Source organism: Borostomias antarcticus (genome assembly GCF_949987555.1).
Source record: "Borostomias antarcticus genome assembly, chromosome: 15".
Lineage (NCBI taxonomy): Eukaryota > Metazoa > Chordata > Actinopteri > Stomiiformes > Stomiidae > Borostomias > Borostomias antarcticus.
This window is the reverse complement of record NC_140248.1, coordinates 10535962-10553028: the sequence shown is the minus strand read 5'-3', so window position 1 is coordinate 10553028 and position 17067 is coordinate 10535962. Positions and strand designations below refer to the sequence as shown.

The following is a 17067-nucleotide window of genomic DNA, read 5'->3' as shown; positions in this document are numbered from 1 at the left end:
GTTGTTATTATTATTTTTGTTGTTGTTGTTGGTGGTATTGGTGATGTTGTTGTTGTTGTAACTCTTGGTTGTACTGTATGTCAGAGCTCTGTAATAAATAAAGGTAATACATGTACCTGTATTAATTATAATGCAATTACAATTCAAACTGTACTGTGATATGTCAATCAGATCCCGCCCGGGTGTTATGGAAAACTTCACCTTCTGATGCTTCCTGTTTTTTTTTCCCCATGACTCAGTGTACTGTTGCTCAACTCCCTCGGCTGAAGTGTATATAAGTCCTCCGTCTTCACACATCAGAAAGACACACTCAAGGAGGGAGCATCATGAAGACTTTCAATCTGTGCATACTAGTCAGCCTGGCAGTGGCAGTGAACTCTATGCCGCTGTCGCCATCTACTGAACAAGATGAGGATCTCGCAAATGTAAGCTCTCTAACACTTCTAGAAAGAAGATTTCTATCTTAGAAATGTACAAATTACTGTTTTTGATTGAATCTTAAATGTGTATGCTGCTTTGAGTCACATCACCTCTATTGGAGGACGAGATATGGAACTTCTGTGATGAAAGATGTAGCTTGGAAATATGAAGCGAAACATTCCATTTCTGTCTCAAGCTGCACATCCTACAGAAGTGTTCATTATCTTGATATGCATAATTGTTATATAATCCTTGCCCTGTGTCTGCTTTAGAGTTACCTGAAGAGGTTCTTCAACCTGACGGAGCATCAGGGTCCCACTGTCAGACGTGGGGTGAGCCAGCTGAGCCTGAAAGTGAGTGAGATGCAGAGGTTCTTCGGACTGCAGGTCACTGGCTCTCTGGACTCGGAGACCATTGATATGATGAAGAAGCCACGCTGTGGCGTGCCTGAAGTGTCTGCCTACACCACCTTCGGCGACCAGTGGAAGTGGAAGACCAACCAACTCACCTACAGGTGAGAGAATGAAGGCCAATAATGTTTTATTGTCGTGACATGCTACAGTATCTAAAAATGGCATACAGTGTAAAGGTGAGGGACAAGCTGTGGAAGCTTGTTATCATCAAGTATTCAACAGGTGGTCTCAACCCTTCAGGAGAAATATTTTCTCAAACTTCTATTTGTCTATAAGAAATCTCAAGTTGTGTACAATGTGAATCTATTTCTCCTGTTGACTCATGCTTGGTGTCCTGCAGGATTGAGAACTACACCCCAGACATGTCTCAATCTGAGGTGGACTACTCCATAGAGCAAGCTCTCCAGGTGTGGGCCAAGATCACACCTCTAACATTCACACGCATGTACAGCGGCATCGCTGACCTGATGATCTCCTTCGCACCAGGAGGTACAGTATCACCATTGATTAACATACTGTACTGTGTCTGACTCAAGTTCATTGTGTGTTTTTAATGTGCCCCTTGCTGGTGCTTAGCGCCCAGGATTCTGAATTTGTTGAAAAGAGTGTACTGTAGGAACCCACCGTGCCGGTCAAGCTTTTGTTTTGTCGTGGTATCGGTGCTACTAGCGGCTAGCTGCAAAACTATGTGTGACCAATACATTATGTTCATGAAGGATTTACACTGGGCATGCACAGTCCATAATTTACAGATGTTTTTGTTTGAGTGTCAGGGTAGTACAGCAAATAAACATAGAGGGTTCCCTGCTTACATTCCCCCCATCAGTGTACACAACAGGTATGCAGTCATTGACAGTAATCCCTTGGTTAGAGGCTTGGAACAGGGGCACCCACATCAGTGTGGTTACATAACCAACTTCACCAGTCTTTAAGACGCATCTACTGTACAATCAATGGCATGCCAGCGCCTGCCCTACTGTAAACCACTCTGACAAGTTGAGAATTGTGGTATTAGAATCTTGATTCAATTCTAGCCTCTAACTTGCAATAATTGACACCCATAAGTGCACAAGCTTAGTACATCAGTGACAAGATAATGCTGGAAACTAGATATCCATATTTGATGTATTTATTCACATTGCTGAGAGCTCACACTACAGTATGTTTTCTCCTGTCTGTAGACCACGGTGATGGCTACCCCTTCGATGGCCCTGACGGCACCCTCGCCCACGCCTTCGCCCCTTCTCCTGGCATCGGAGGAGATGCCCACTTTGACGACGACGAGACCTTCACCTTCGGCTCGGGCAGAGGTGAGCCACTCACGCCATGATCAGAAATATGGAAACATTTTATCTTCTGTATTCAAGCAACTCACCCTCTAATTTTCCATTGTTTACATTGAGGAACATATATTATGAAAGAAAAAATCTCTCTCCTCTCAGATAGCAGAGCTGTAGTCATGTCTTTTGTCATTGCAGGATACAACCTGTTTATGGTTGCTGCTCATGAGTTTGGTCACTCCATGGGCCTGTCCCACTCCCAAGACCCTGGCGCTCTCATGTATCCAGTCTACACAGGCGCCAGAGAGCCCAGAACCTTTGTTCTGCCCCGTGATGATTTAAATGGCATCCAGTCGCTCTATGGTCAGTGTCAGCTCTTGGAAATGACATTCATTTAATTTCCATGCAAGTCACCGATAGCCTGGTGGAGTTCATACTCCAGTTTGTGCTCTGTGTTGTGCTATGCACAGTAGAACTCAACAAATATATTCTGTAGCTAGCTAACATTCACGTCTGACCTCCAGGACCCAACTCAAATGTGAAGCCGGATGACCCTACACCACCCACCACCCCTGATGCCTGCGACCCCAACTTGGTCCTGGACGCTGTCACGACTCTGCGTGGAGAGAAAATGTTCTTCAAGGGCAGGTACTGTAGATGTCAAATTACCTCTGATGGCCTTAAAGCAACCTTTAAACAACCTCGGATTTTCTCTAGGAAAGTGCAGGCTTGGCTCTTCTATTATTTAGAGATCCTGATGTTTTGTCTGTGCTCAGGTTCGTCTGGCGTAGCAGCTACCGGAACCCATCAGCTGAGCAGCAACTCATCACTAGCTTCTGGCCCGACCTCCCTGGAAACTTCGACGCTGCCTATGAGAGTGGAGTGACTTACAGAGTTAACCTCTTCAAAGGTACGAGTTACCTCATCCCTCAATGGCTTTTGTAAACACTGTGTAAAGAACCACTTGAAAGCCCTTTAAGCCCTTTGCATACAGTTCATAGCTCAGTGTTTCCCTGGCTCTGCAGGTCGCCAGGTCTGGGCGTTGAATGGCTATGACGTCGTCCAAGGCTATCCCAAAAGCCTTAGCAGTGTGGGTCTGCCTAAGAAGGTGAAAAAAGTGGACGCTGCCTTCTATGATGAAAAGTCTCGCAAAACCCTGTTGTTTGTTGGCAATGAGTACTACAGGTGTGTAATGCCGTTCCTCACAGAATTAATGACTTGATTGACCAAACAAATTCAATATTACCATTAGAGAACAGCCATGTATGGTGACAGAGAATCACGGTCTCACTAATGGATACATGTATGTGTCTGTAGTTATGACGAACTCAAGAAAAGGATGGACAATGGTTTCCCCAAACGGGTGGAGGATACATTCCCTGGCATGACAAGCAAAGTGACTGCAGCTGTCCAAATCCGAGGTATGTTGAAGAACAGTTACTGAATACACACTGTGCATTATACGGCCAACAAATCAACAATCAATGGTTTACAACCTGAGAAGTTTCACACAAATTGAAATAATTGAGCACATGTTCCATGTTGAGTGATCAAATTCATATGAATGAAATTATGAGGTGACCGTGACTAAGGTTTCCCTTGATGTTTTCTTCCAGGTTTTACCTACCTCTACAGTAGATCCAACATGTTTGAGTACAGCCTGAGTAGCGGGAGGCTGTTCCGCATTCTGAACAACAATTACTTCCTGCCCTGTTAGACCAGTTACTGTACCTCTAATGAATCATACTGGTAGCCACAGTGACCAACCATGTCAATGAATGTAGCAACATAATAGCAAACTATATTTTTTGGATGTTTGTATGATATAATTAAATATTTTTTCAAACATATTTAAATGTATGTATTTATATAAATAATATAGAAATGGTATGGACAGTAATTACAATCACATAACATTAAACATAATAGCAAATTATATATGTTGGATGTTTATGCTATTATAAAATATTTCTTTCAAACAAATTTAAATATATATGTATGAGTCTTGCATGAATGCATAGTATTGAATGAATGTACATGAATGTGATGTGCCATTTTCCATTCAAATAAAAATGTTATATCGACCGTTCTGTATTTTGACTTTTGGGCTCAATTTTAGTTTTAATTTTATTTTAGTTTTAATTTTATCTTTGTTAAAATAAGTAAACACAGTAGCCTGTATGTCATCATCACATCGGGTCATCCACAGACGGGCCTCCCATCTTTGTCTCCAGTTATCCCATTTTTGTCTCCAGTTATACCGTCCATGTGTTGGGAGATCTCATCGGTGGTCTCTACTTCCGCATCCATCTTAATAATGTCCACAAATGTTTTGGTATAGGACGTCCTTACGAGTTGCGTCCACGCCAAAGAGATGGCTCCTATAACACCAGCTTGCTGGCCGGAAGCTCACGGTGTCTGTAGCAGTGCCCAGCCAGCTTCATTCTCCTTGCTACTATCCTCCCACTCACCGCTGGCCTCTCTCCGTACAGATCTTCAATACTGACGTGTGCGCTATGACTTATGTCCAGTGCTGCACATAGCATTCTGGTGTAGCATCCGTCCAGCGACCTCTGCAGGGAGTGGCTCAGGGTCCAGCACTCACAGCCATACAGGAGAACAGCATCAAAGAGGAGGAGCTTGGTTTCATACGGGAGGTTGGATTTCCACACGTTGCTCATGCCGTTTAGAGTTCTCCACGTGAGTGCTTTCCTCACTTTGAGGTCCTGCTCCGTTGAGTTGACCCAAGAGCCCAGGTATCTGAAGTCCTCAACCTCCTTCAGAGCAGTACCTTCAGCTTTAGGGGCAGATGTTCCGGAGTGTTATTGGTGATGACCTCAGTTTTCTTGGCGTTCAATCCAAGACCCACCTTGGCACATTGCTTTTCCACTCTGGTCAGGAGCTCTTGTGCTTGCCTCACTTGATTTGATAATCAGGCTGAAGTCGTTGGTGTAGTCCAGGTCTGTTAGGACTACAGTGGGATACCTTCTCGCGCTCCTAGGTGTTATAGTGAGGCTGAGATCCTCCTCCCTTCCCTGGATTGCCTGCCTCAGTGCGTAGTCCAGAACTATTATAAAGAGAAAAGGGGCAAAATCCTGTATGTACTGTACATGTAATGTACTTTTAATGGCTTTACTGTAGGTACCACCATCTAAGCCACACAGTATTTGATAAAAATGGGCTTGATACCAGCTGTAGAAATATTTGTCTAGGCGCTTATTCTTGTATTTCGTTTGTCTTTCTTCAAACTCTGACATATAAAAGCCAGGGAATCTGAACGATTGAAAGACATGAGTGTTAGATTGTCTCTGGACTATGAGATGAGACACTTTTATTGTATAGTATGAATCAGACCCCCCTTTTACTGCTGTGCGTGGTCCCCCATTGAAGCTGAGTGACGGACAGGAAAATTAGAGGTTAGATTTGCAAAGAACTAATTACATGTTATGAAATGGCAGAAACGTATCAGTTGTCATATCAATAAGCCATGCTGACGACACCCAAAGTGTCTGCTTTCCTCTGACAGGTCAGGGTCAAGGGAGTGGAGCAAAAGCCACTACTAAAGGTGACAAATATCCTATGGCCAAAGTTTCTAAAGTTACCTAATTCTGTGTTCCCTCTCTTCAATTTATAAAGAAACTTTATTATAGGTAACAGCTCAAGAATTTAGACCTTAATTAAAAATCTATTTTAGGGGAGAGAAAGATTCACTATACTGTATGTGTGTGGTTTCACAACTAACCATGGCAAAACTTACAGAGCAACATCAATTCTAATAATAATTATAGTCGCTGCGCGGCACTGGATCAGGGCGGGGAGTTTAGAGGAGTAAGTAGAAGGAGGAGACAAATGACAAATACATGAGGGTCTCTGCCCAGACCCCAGACTCTAATTATTTAAAATAGTAATAATAATATTAAAAAAAACTTCTTAAAAATAAAATAAAATCATGGGTCTGAAATCCAAACAGTTTAATGCCTGATTAGGCATTAGCATGTTAATTCTGCATCACCCATGGCTTGAATTCACAACCAGACACCAAGGGAAGGTCTTATTCTTGTTGAGCCAAGTGAGAAGCTGACAGTTCAACCTAAAAAAAAGTATAAATGTCACAGCTAGATATTTACACAGTAGGAATCCTGCATGAACATATAAGTAGGCCTACATACTGTAATGGGAATGAATTGTGGGACTCTGGATTGAGCATGGATTCACTGATTGACTGATTTGATTGAACACAGGTGGATGCAAACTAGCGAAGAAGCAGTATCAGCTTTAAATTTAAGATATTGTTAAAAATCATGTCACACAGCACAATGGCTGAGTATAAATTAACATTTTTATTCTGCATCCCCCTGGACTTGAACTCTTGCTGAGCTACCAGCCATGTGAGAACTATGACTTAAACACCGCAATCACAAGGGTTACATGTAAATGTCACAGGTGCATGAAACATGGAGGTTTCAGCAGTTTCCACAAAATGTTTGTTAAAATAAATGCACCATGAGGGGCAAAAACCAAAACCAAAGACTAAACAATAAAACCAAGGAATACACTCAACACGTGAAGAAAAAAAGACAAAGCTTACAGACTTGCACGTTGGCAGAGGACAACATCAGGGGCAATGAACAGCTACAGCAAATAATGACCAGACAAAGAACAAGGGGGGAGCTACATGTAGGCCAGGGATCATCAACTGGTGGCCCGCGGGCCAAATCCAGCCCCCCAAAGCGTTGATCTAATTAGTAATCCCATCAGTGTACTGTCAAAAGCACATTTGGGGTCGGTAAATCATTCCCAATAAAATTATTATTTTGATCTCATCTGTTGGTATTGCTTCAATTTTGGAAGATTATTTTTTTAGATATTGAAAATACTTCTGAGGGCTGGATTTGGCCCACGGGCCGCCAGTTGATGATCAAGATGATTCTTTTAATCATGCTGGCAGTGCTTTTGCTACCTGCTGTCGCCACCCTGTTCCGCCGAAATTACTTTGGCCTGCTTTACTGCTTAAGGTTCCTGACTGGTCATTTCATCCATCGTTTGTCATCCAACTGTTTGAAAAAGATTGCTATAATGAGAAGAGGAATGATGAGGAGATAATTTGAAAGTCTGGCCCCAATAGTGTCTGCTGAGATCAATTCTGCCCCTTGGACAAATGTAGTTGAAGACCCCTGTGTAGGCTATAGAGACTAACAAGATAGGTGGAAACCAATCAAACAATCAGTAGCACAGGTGTCCTCCCAATCAGTCAATTTAGCCAGTTTTAGTCCTAAGGTCCGCTTTTGGGGCAGGGTTGCCAACAACAACATCTCTGATTGGTGGAGACATTGCTGTTGCACTATAGGATTGTGGGTAGTGTATTTTTTCCTGTATAAACAGCTGTAGTTTGAGGGGACAAATGAGATCCGACTTTTTTGAGATAAAATTATGAAAAATTTCACACTACATCAACCATGTCATGAAAATGTTGTCATTTAAAAAAATGAACATCAGAGATTTATTGAGCGAGTATTTGCATTAGCTGCATACAGTAGCCTGTCTACAGTAAAACATTTTAATGTGCTGTGGGCTCAATTTTTGATCATTCAAAAATCTGTGATGATCGTTTGTGGAGGACACTGAAGATGCAGTGTAGCAATTGGGGTGTCAATTGACCCAAAAATGTGGGAGGAGTAGGGTTTGATTGGTTTTAAAATTTTACTCGCGCGTGTGTGTGCATCATCACCATGTGCTGTGTAAAATAAAAGTTGTTTGTTTGTTGTTAATAAAGTCCAAACCAAACTGTAACCTTGTTGATTTTGTTCACTTTCAAAGCTGATCAAAATAACATTGACAAGAAGCTAATTAGTCGACATGCATCAGAACATGACCATATATGGTAGCCTCATTCGAGTTGTGCCTGGGCACGATGAGCTCTTGTCTGTGTATTTCTTACCTTGCTCTGTGTATTTCTTACCTGTCCTTCGAAACCATCAAGTACCTTGTGCATCAGGTACCTTACTTATGTATGACTGAACTGGTAAAGAATGCATGGGAGTGGATTTCAGATTAACTCAACATATGCTCAGGGGTTATGTAGTTTCACGTCTCAGTTTTCCCAAAACTGACTCACAAAGCCAGTGTTTTGTCCAGTCTCCCTCACTTGTGTCACAGCTGTCAGTACTTACAGGCTAAAGGCTAGTGCCTAGTGATTCAGCATTCAGAAGTGCCTATACTGATTCAGCATTTACATTCACCCCATGATGAGGCATCAATGGTGTCAGTTCTTCCTATCCTGGCTAATAGAGTGCACACAGTAGGCCCACTGTATCTACTACTCCATTTACCGACTGGGAGTTGTTGTTGGAGTGCGACAAGTTTGTTTTGTTATTGTCATTTTGTAAAAAAACAAAATGAAGCTGCACAAACGCCATGACAGCCCCAACAGGGCATGCCCCATGTTTGAACTCAAGTTCTCAGGTTGACAAAGCATGTGCAAATTATCCCCCCAATCATTAGGATCTGACCTGGCTGTTTTTTCCACTCATCTTCCTCCCACGTCACTACAATTATCACCGGTTTCCTCCGCCTCCCTGGACAGGGCTTGTTCAGACACTGCCTGGAATTCGGCTTTTCCAGTCAACCATGCATGGCGCAAGGGGGCCCACTTCAAAACACACATACTGTAGAAGATATGGGTATTTTTGGTGAACAGCCAATCACACCCCTTCTTGTGTGCAGCGCCAGAGAGCTAGTTTATAAAGGGGGAGGGTGAGATGAGGTGATCAGACTTTCTGATCTGCTGTAGGAGATGGTTATAATTATGGAACATGCAGTGCTTAGCACATTAATGACTGTGGTGGTTTTGACGCTGTGTGAAGCTGCACCCACTACTACCCCAAGCCAAGATGACCAGTCCAAAGCAGAGGTAAACAACTCAATATTGATATTATACTATATACGATATTATTTAATACTGAATGTAATGCATATTTTTTGCAATGTTTCCTGCAATGTACAGTACTTGGCAGCCCCGTTGCTGTATACATTGTTATGAAATGCACATCTTACTGTATATGGCTTTGACAGAGACTGGGCGGCAGTATGTCTAAACAGTAGGTAGCGAAAACTCCAACTACAATTTGTTTTCCCACAAATCCACTCCATATTTCAGGTCTATCTCTCCCAGTTCTATTCCATTGCTGGGCCTCCTCCTGGCTCAAGAACCAGACAATTAGTTGTGGGTTCCTTTGAGGAGAGTCTGAAGAACATGCAGGAGTTCTTTGGTCTGGAGGTGACAGGGAAGCTGGACTCTAACAGCCTGGAGGTGATGACTAAACCCCGCTGTGGGGTCACCGACCTGGCCAGATATGGACACTTCTGGGGCAATCCCCGCTGGGAGAAGAGTGTTGTCACTTACAGGTGCGCAAAGAAACTTGAGACTCTTGAGACAGAACCTCTGGAGACGGAGTCTTGAAAGTTTTAGGATACAGACAGACATATGTGGATATTTACTTTGACGATGGGGTGTGAATGTTTCAGATACAGAAAAACAGATACATGTGACAGAAAAATCTTAACGAAAACATTACTTGTGCAAGGTAGAAAGTTACAACACAAACTGACCTGCTGTTGCAACAAATGGTTGGATACACAACAACAAAGTTTATTTAGATGTCTTCTTTTGCCGTAGGATAACTGAGTACACGTCGGACCTGAGCAGAACGCAGGTGGATGCCACCATTGCCAAAGCCTTCAAGCTCTACAGTGACATCATCCCCCTGGACTTCAAGCCGATCGACAGTGGTACAGCAGACATCATGATCCTGTTCAAAGCCAGAGGTGAGTACTGTACTGGCCCAGCTCAGTCCTCAGATCCATCACAGATACTGTAGAGAGCACCGTATTAAGCAATCATGTAGCAATCAATAAGTCATGAACAAAACTCTTTCTCTATTCCCAAATCCAGCCCACGGAGACTTCCATCCCTTTGATGGGCCCAGTGGGGTCCTGGCACATGCCAGCTCCCCAGGGGAAGGTGAAGGTGGCGACACCCACTTTGATGAGGACGAGGATTGGTCTCTGACTGAGAAAGGTACAGTACATGGAATCAGAGAGACATTGCCAGTATAACTGTCATATGTGAATTACTTATTGCCAATTTTGGCGTTGTTCACATCAATTCATACAAGACGCACACAATTTTCAGCTAACCCTCCTGAATTTCTCCCTAAAGGGATCAACCTGTTCTTAGTGGCTGCCCATGAATTCGGCCATGCCCTAGGACTGGACCATTCACGTGACCGATCAGCCCTAATGTTCCCCACTTATGAGTATGTGAAAACTCAGGGTTACGTTCTACCCGCAGACGACAGGCGTGGAGTACAGGCATTGTATGGTGAGTACTCAGCCCAACTTGATAAGGCCAGCTCTTTAGGGGAAGATGGGCCATTTCCTCACCACACGGTTTCTTCACTCCCTTCTTGTGATTTATTTACTGTGAAATACTTAAATCATCACTTATAACCTATTGTGATAAATAGCCTCAATCTTGCTCTCTCTCAGGTGTCAGAACACCAGATCAACCAGATCCCAAACCAGACCCCAAACCCGAACCTAAACCCAAACCAGAACCTAAACCAGAACCCAAACCCAAACCTGAGCCCAGACCAGAACCCAAACCAGAGCCCAGACCAGAGCCTCCACAGAGATGCAACAGGGACCTTGTCTTTGACGCTGCCACTACCATTCAGAATGAGCTTTACTTCTTCAAAAGCGGGTGAGACACAACACTAATATCTTATTTCAGTCAATAAAACAGTTAAGAAAAAGTAGGAGCACCCACACACTGTCTCACTTGCTCAATACTTTATTATTAAACAAAATACAATGTTTCGGTTGGATTTTGTTTAATAATAAAGTATTGAGCAAGTGAGACAGTGTGCAGGTGCTCCTACTTTTTCTTAACTGTGCGTTTGCTCCACCTACGAACCTGTCACTAAGAAGATTATTCAGGTGTGCAAGAGACTCCTTACCTGAGTCAATAAAACAACCAAGGGATGAAAGATACCATTCATTCAATGCAGACAAAATCCAAAGCTTTTAACGCTTCAAAAGAAGGCAGTCTAACATTACCTGCTCATACTGTATAAAATGGCAGGGTAGTAACGGCCTAATTCTAAGTGTTGCCATACTGAAGGAGCATTTCTGCTTGTCAGGTATTTCTGGAAGAAGAGCGGCTATTTCAATGGCGTGATGTCTCAGAGCATCAAATCCATCTGGCCTCGTATCAGCTCCGTTGACGCGGCATATGAATACAAGAAGAGAGATATCGCCTACTTTTTTGAAGGTACAGTATTGGGCACTGCTTGTCAGTGATAAAGGCAACTGACTTTTGTCCCTTTCCTATATCTCCCAGTATCGAGAGTGAGATCTTATCTCTCAACCCTTCCACAGGAGATCATTACTGGGGCATCAAAGGCAACACCATTCTACCAGGCTATCCCAAACCACTCACTCGCTTCAGCTTGCCCTCTTCCGTGACGAAGATAGATGCTGCCATCCACGTAGAATACACAGGAAAAACCCTGCTCTTTGTGAAAAACAGATACTGGAGGTCAGTTTTTAGTGGCATTTTGCACAATCTAAACCCAAAGGTGACCTGTTTTTTTGTGAGTAAGCCTAAGCCTTACAGCAGTGCAATGACTGTATGATGTTGTGGCCACAGTTTCAATGAAAGGAGGGGCAAAATGGATCGTGGATACCCGAGACCCATCTATAGGGACTTTCCTGGTATTGGCTACAAGGTGGACGCTGCTTTTGAAAACTATGGTAAGTGAGGAAACACAACATGTTCAGGAATCCATCATCTTTAATAGCAGCCTAAACCTATAGGCCTACAGTATTACTACTGTGTACAGAAATGTTACTCTCTGTGTTCTCTCAGGTTACCTGTACTTCTCAGATGGCGCAAAACAAACAGAATACTACTACCCATCAAAGCGAGTGGTCCGTATCCTGTTGAACTATGGTTGGCTGAACTGCTACTAACGCACCCACACCACACACACACACACACACACACACACACACACACACACACACACACACACACACACGCACGCAATAGTGCTATACTGTATAGAACAATTTGTAGCTAACAGTAGAAGAAATCTCTGAAAAAAGGTTCCAAATAGAACCCTTTGTCCTTTTTGTCTGTAAGGTGCTGTTTGTTTGTACTCTTATCCTCCAGGTTTTATAACCAATACCATTCACTTTCTCATTACATTAGTGAGACATCTCAAAACACTGTATATTTTGAGTTGATCATAATGTAGTTCAACTAAGAAAGTTTTTAATAAAATATTTTTTCTATGAGTGTTTCTACTTCATGTCATGTCCAGCAGGCAAGTCTCTGTACAGTACCTCCTCCTTGTTCTGATTGGACGGCACCCTTTTCAAATCAATCTAAAGTTATCAAAGTTCCTCAGCCTGTTGGAACAGGAGAGCAATTTATAGAGCTACATTTTTAAGTTGTAGCGCCTATTACACACGAATCATCACAGTCAACCTTAGGGAAGTACTAAGTACTGACATGCACACACAATTACAGTATGCATCGCAAACTTCACAAGTAGGCCTTGCCCTAGGCCTTGGCCTTGACTAGACAGGCTTCTCTCTTTACAGTAGTTTTCCCTAGCACAGTTGGTTTAGAAGTATTTTCTTACAGTATTGTATTGCTGGCCCAAGTGCATGGGTCAAGGCCTACGTCTACAATCATCTTGAAATGACTGGCTGGTAAACTGAGGATGTGCCATGGGGGTAGGGGTAACTTCATTAGACATTCGTCTTTAAAGGTGCAATAGTCAAGATTATGATGTAGACTAATCATTTAAATCACTGGCTCCTGCATCCCGTCATACTGTGTGGTACCACTGCAATCAAGCGAAACTGAGTTCTCAAGTAGGAAGCCAGTTGTTGGTTAAACTCACTCTTCAGTGAGTTTAACCAACTGTCCACCCACAACAATGAAGAGCCATGCCGAAACATGTGGGTTACACCATGTCGCAATACTACTGGCTCATGAGTGTAGTAGAGTATGGACATGACAAATATTCTACTGTAGTCATATTGTGAGACCATCTGACTGACTGGAATGTTGGTGACGCCTGATAACGATCTTGCAGGCCTCACATCCTGTTCTCCCCTACCCAATGACTAATCAATGGGAGGTTTAGACTGTTTCCCATCAAACTCACAGTAAATCTGACAAAACCATTTTAGGACTGGCTCTGTGAAGTGGGATTTGGCAAAACATGAACTCTTTCCCTCATGGCCATGCTCCTCCTACCCATCCCCCGCAGTAATAAACCCCAGGCCCACAGTCCAAGGAAGACCTCCCAACAACAGTCACACAGCGAGACAAAGGAATTACATTCTTTGTCTTGTTTCTTTAATAAAGTGAAATTGCTTTATCCCAACTATGTGATGCAACCACAATGAGAATAAGCCCTGAGAATAAAGTTTGGGCGTTGATGCATTGTATTTGTAACCAAGTGTTACTGTGTGTTATAAATAACTGATTCTATGCTGCTAACCTACCTAACTGTTAGGGTTTGAGGCTGGTGGAGGTAGGACCCAAAAGCAGACAGCAGGCAAGCAGCTCAGGTTCAAAATATAAGTTTTAATATCCAAAAATAATACCGGGAGAAAACGCAGGGGAAACACGCACTAACATTGACAATTAACCGACAGAGAACAAAGGAAACAGGAGGGCATATATACTCTGGGAGAACAATCAAGGAACAATGTACAGGTGTGCAACAAGACATAACGAGACACAGGTGCAGACAATCACCCAGACAAGGACATGGAGGGATTCCAACAAGACACCAACACAAGGACACAGGAACAAGGACACAATGGAAGGGAACGGGGAACGAGGCTGGGACAGGGAAAGGGACCGGGCAGAAGCAGAGGGGGGAACTAAAGAGCCAGGAGAGGAGGGACTTGAGTGACGTGAGACTAGTGAGGGGACAGGTGTCTAGAGCTGGGGCTGGGAGGACACAAACCAACATAGAAGACAAGACAACGAACACAAGACCAAACACACAAGGAGGTAGAACAAAACCAAGTGACAAAGTGTACAATAGTCTCTGGGGGTAGTGCAGGGGCAGTCACTGGGAGAGGAGGTGCTCAGGGTCCAGGAAGGTCCAGGGGGCACAGGAGCTCAGGGTCAGGAATCCAGGCCAGGATCAGGGGGTGAGCAGGGCGAACCAGGGGTCCGGGGCAGGGGCGAGGGTCTGGACCGGGAACAGGGGGTGAGCAGGGTGAACCAGGGGCCCGGGGCAGGGGCGAGGGTCTGGACCAGGAGCAAGCAGAGTGGACCAGGGGTCCGGGGCGAACCAGGGGTCCGGGGCGAATCGGGGGTCCGGGGCGAATCGGGGGTCCGGGGCAGAAACGGGGGTCCAGACTGGGAGCAGGGGGTGAGCCGGGGCGGACCCGGCCCGAACCATAACACCTAACCATGTTTGGTATCAATCTGAAGCTAAAATCATGAATCAGTTGATTATGCATGTTGGGGAAATGTAATATCATGTAACCATAACAGGGATATTTGATGATTACAGACTCCTAAGAGAATCTGATCTCCTCCACTTTTATGATGGGAGCGGGGTCACTCTGGGTGATCAAGTAACCAATCAGTGCCTCTCTTTGCAAACAGGACACACCTCATTTCCTGGTCTACTTAAGTATAGATTTAAGCAATAAGACACGAGAGGGCGTGCTTTACTGTGGTTTATTGGCACGGCTGTGGTGCGGCCACAGGCACGATGCGATGCGGAGTGCCGTAGAGTTAACCTCAGGGTCTGTGTTCCTTCAAGTAACAAGGAAACCCCAAGCTTGCACCTGGTTGATGAAAATCAGCCTGTATCCGTGGAATTGCTGAACTGCTAGTTAAGATCTCTGTAGTCGACACCAGGGTCTTAGGAATTTACACAAACTCTTCAAACGATTCCACCTCTGGCGAGAGCAGAGGTTTTGAATGAGACATTTGCAACTTTTGAACTCTGAAACTGAACTCTAACCTCCGCGTACATCAACTTTTGCGCAACACTCTACCATCACTGTTTCAACGGGAGCGCAGGCACGCTGCCCCCTGCATCGAACCGAGCGATAGGTTGCCACCCAGCATTCTCTTTTGATGTGGTGTGATGCCAAGTATTGCTTAAACTTAGAGTATTTAGGCTGTGATAATCTATGACATCATTCTTTTCATTTCTGCTGTGTTTTCATATTGCCACATGTGTTTTTTCCATCTATTATTTAGTTGTGTTTTCATATTATTTTGATAATTGATTAGTATAACTTCAATAAATATTGTTAACCTTTGATCACGTCCTAGCATCATCACATGATCTTTAAGTCACTTGATGAGTCAAGACCTCCTGCAGACTGAAACTGATAAATTAGACTATTGATAAAGGTTATCTGTTGCCCTGTACCGAACAGGGTGGTGCCCCATATACAAGTTGATTTAATGTATTAATTCCATATTCCTTCATATTTGTGATAACCGCTGTATAATCATAAATTATACCTAGTCATAGTCATATTCCCATAGTTCTAACCCTAGAACACGCTACATGAGCCTTGTTAGAGGTGGGAACCTAACCTTAGACATCTCAGATGGAGATAAACAAAATGTTTATTTCGGACCCATCAGTTTGGACGGGAATGGTTTCTTTCTGAAGTCTACAACCATCTCCACTGAGCGTTGAGCTTCAGGTTGTTTTGGCCACACCAGGACAGCAGCCTGGCTTATGTGCATGGCAGGCTTGTTTCTATTCAGGACTAGTATAACGGAAGCTAGTCATGCCACTGAAATAGCTGTGAATTGAAATGACATGAAATAATGTCTGATAAATTAAGATAGGCCTTGTCACCTGGACACATCCGTTTCAATGCTTCCAATGCTAATCCAGCACAATAAGAGCGAGATAGCCAGTTAGCTCATGAGCTCACAACAACTAGCAGCAGCTTCCATAACATTAATGGTAGCGGTCAGTGGTTAAAGCAGTGACACTGATGATTCCTGTAACGTTAGCTATTTTGCTGCAATTGGTTCAACTTCTGTTTCTGGACAAAGGTAAGGGATACAAATATTGGAGTGAAAGGATGAACGTGTGGAGGTTTGCGGTGTAGTCCCATAAAGTCATCGCCACCTGGACTTTGAACCCCAGTCTCCCAGGTGGGAGTCCTATGCTCTCATCACTACTCTACTTGTGCAGCACAGATCGGTGGGTTGGTTTTGGTGTCTTTCGTCCAGTCTCTAGTATGGGTTGGGGTTAGAATAAGGGTTGGGGTTGGGACAGGATCTGACCTATAAGGCAAGGGGTAAAAGTCGGAGTGAAAGGATGAACATGTGGAGGTTTGGGGTATAGTCCCATAAAATCATCCCCAACGGGGCCTTGAACCCCGATCTCCCGCGTGGGAGTCCATTGCTTTCATCGGGATCGGCGAGTTGATTTTGGTGTCCTTTTTTAGTTTGGTGTGCTGGGACTACTGCCTCTTGTGGTGCCAACAGAGAAATGCAGGTCATCATTCAACGGAGGGAGGGAGTGATAACCGGACAAACGCTATACTAGGTGCGCTGGCTTACAACCATGCACAAACCAACACCCTAAAAAAAAAAAAATCACAGCAGAGGATATACTTCCTGAGGCAGCTGAAGAAATTCAACATGTCAAAGCCAATGATCTTTACTCTTCTACACCTCCATCATCAAGTCCATCCTCATCTCCTCCATCACCATCAGGTTCTCTGCTGCAACAGATAAAGAAAAGGCCAAATTCCAGTGCAACATCCACTCTGCTGAGAGGGTGATCGATTGTAAACTGACATCCCTAACAGGATCTGCACGCCTCCAGGGCCCTGAAACGCATTGTGTTTACAATAGATAATCGATCTGT

At 43.8% G+C, this 17067-nt stretch overlaps 1 pseudogene across 1 annotated transcript; it reads left to right on the top strand.

Moving 5' to 3' along the window:
* Positions 1–326: 326 nt before the first annotated feature.
* Positions 327–12145, top strand: LOC311318768 (stromelysin-1-like; annotated as a pseudogene). Its single transcript has 20 exons — positions 327–425; positions 693–934; positions 1174–1322; positions 2015–2143; positions 2312–2482; positions 2638–2761; positions 2890–3023; positions 3139–3298; positions 3431–3534; positions 3730–3825; positions 5640–5701; positions 9270–9517; positions 9789–9937; positions 10065–10190; positions 10332–10493; positions 10727–10874; positions 11314–11444; positions 11552–11711; positions 11823–11926; positions 12042–12145. The product of its transcript is annotated as a stromelysin-1-like (transcript).
* Positions 12146–17067: the final 4922 nt, after the last annotated feature.